The sequence below is a fragment of the Orbicella franksi genome, chromosome 1, assembly GCF_964199315.1.
Source record: "Orbicella franksi chromosome 1, jaOrbFran1.1, whole genome shotgun sequence".
Lineage (NCBI taxonomy): Eukaryota > Metazoa > Cnidaria > Anthozoa > Scleractinia > Merulinidae > Orbicella > Orbicella franksi.
In genome coordinates this window covers 8,859,911-8,862,607 of record NC_138145.1, presented here as the reverse complement: position 1 = coordinate 8,862,607, position 2,697 = coordinate 8,859,911, and positions in this window count along the sequence as shown.

Sequence of the window (2,697 nt, the reverse complement as noted above, 5' to 3'; positions counted from 1 at the left end):
TAGCGAATGACTAAAACTTCCGCGAAAATTGCTTCGGGCATTATATCACACTACTATCACATGCACGCGTGGTTCGTGGCCAAATATCACGGTTACATCACTGAAAGTAAAAGTACGTCAAAGGTTTTTTCCTCAGAATAGTTTATTTGCCATTTGTCGAGGCTAGTACTCAAAAAGGTCAGTCGCGAATAAATCAAACTTCCGCGAAAATTGCTTCGGGCATTGCATCACACTAAAATTATCACATGCACGCGTGATATCACAGTTGGATCACTTAAAGTAAAAGAACGTCAAAGGTTTTTCCTCAAAATAGTTTATTTGCCATGTGTCTAGGCTATTACTCAAAGGTCAGTAGTGAATGAGTCAACTGATCAGACAAAAAAAATTGCAACGTTAATAACTTCCTAAAGAAATATCTTTTCGGCTTGTTTGTTTTGCCACAGTTATAAAACGTCAATTTCTTATAAAGGAAAACCATCCTTTTTCACTTGGCATTACCATTCAGAGATGTTAGAGATAAATAAAAAAATTGAAGAATGCCTTTGAAAGTTATGAAAAATCTTGAATGGGTTTGTCACAAAGCGAACTTGGATAGTTGTGAACTCGATTGTAGGCATGATAGCGAATTGCACTCCTTCCTTCTGTCCTTTCTGAAAGAATCTTTTTTTGTAATTTCGCTGACTGGTGCATAAAGGACCATAAAGGCTTGCACAGTCGCTTGCGCAGCGAAGTCGAAGCTCGAGGAAATCGCTCGCGATGTTATCTGAAGCTAGCGGTCGCCATTCGGAGTTGTTGAGGTAGAGTTAGCAAATGATTTGATTTAATCGGGCTATCTTTCTCTTCTTGGCTAGTCTAGACAGTCAACAGTATAGCGGGTGACTGAACGCAAGTCGAAATTATCAATTTATACTACACTGGTGTACAGGCTACAAACATGGACTCGCATCATTAGATTGAATATGGTTCCTCCTTCGCAAACCAGCATAACGCTGATAATAACTTAGGGCGAGCGTGACAACAGTGCTTTCGTGGTGCTAGCCATGATTTTCACATGACGGACACGCAAGTACTGCAGGTTGCTTTCTTAAGATGATAAATTTACTTTTACACAAACTGGTTTCTAGCAAATACTTTCCAGAGAGCATTATATTTGCGTTTGTAAATCACTGTGTCCGTATTAGAGAGAGTAAGTACTATATAGGCATTTTTCTATTAGAAAAAATTATATAATGTAGTAACATAATTCCATGGGTATTCTGCCGAGACTAGGAGGACTGTCCGAAATGGAGAGGTCTCCGTAATAGAGAGGTGTCCGTAACACAAAGGTGTCCGTAATAGAGAGGTGTCCATAATAAAGAGATGTCCTTAATAGAGAGGTGTCCTGCACATCCTCAGAAGCATCTTGTGTCTCTTTGTCGGAGTCGCTTATCATGTATTATTATAGACATGTGTGTTTTACTGAAAAATATACCACTCGTAAAATTCATACAAATTTAAAGTGACATCCGGGACCGTAGTGGAGTATTTTCCCTATCCTCACTAGTGAGGATATTGATGACGTCATTTCGGGCCACTGCATTGCACGGCTGTCAAACTTTGCCAAACGCCAGTTGAAAGATGGCGAGCAATAGGGAAGTTAAATTCACTGATGCCGACATAAAATCGTTTATTTAGGAGCAAAAAAAATGTCAAAAATGTCAAAATTAAGAAAGAAACTTCCTGCGGCTTAAAACTGCTCAAGGAGTTTCTTCAAAGTAAACCAAAGGAAAAATATTCAAGATGTATTCCGGCCGCCGAGCTGTAGTTCACATACTGTTTGTGCTCTCGATTCGCTTCTGTAGCCATATAAAAAGAACATTACACGTTAGCTCAAAGATATGAATTTGTTTGTTCTCACGGTAAAAAATGTTGTTTTTACCACTGGAACAAAATATTCACATCTTCTCGCCGTCGTGTAATATCCTCTTCGTTATTCTACTTTATGTGAATGTAAGTACAGCTGGGGCATATTGGCAAAAATAACATAGTCTACAAGGTATTAGTTCCTAAAGAAACTGTTGAGCTGCGCCGGAGGACAAGTGAAACACTTAGCTATTTATTAACTTGAAGTTGATAAAGGTAAATTTATCCCCGTTGCAAATATGTGAAGCGGACGTTTCGAGCGTCATCCCTTCATCTTTTCAAAGTGACGAGCATTGAAGCGTCTGCTTCGAAAACTTATTACGACCCTTTAACCCAGCTTTATCAAGTTCAAGTTGTTAAACAGCTATGTGCTGGTTGTTTGTACTTAGGAGAACAACTAGAGTTAGAGGAGACATTTATTAGAGCAAGAACAGACCAGTCAGATGGAATGTGGAGGGGTGCTAAAGGTAATTAATCGTATTTTACTTTTAGATCGATGTAAGCAAACTGCACCTCATCTTCTTAGAACTGCTTACTAACAAATAAAGAAGCCTAAGCCATGTATTGTACTGTGATAAAACACGACGGGCATTTGAGAACACGAGGGACATGTACAAAACACGAGCCGCAGTCGAATGTTTTCTACATTTCTCGAGTGTTCTAAAATGTTCGGAGTGTTTTATTACAGTGTAATACACGGCTTAGGCTTCTTCATTTGCTTTATGATATAGAGATAATGTGGCAAAAAACAATAAAACACGCTTTTTCTATGTTTTATACTGTAATAAAACATGG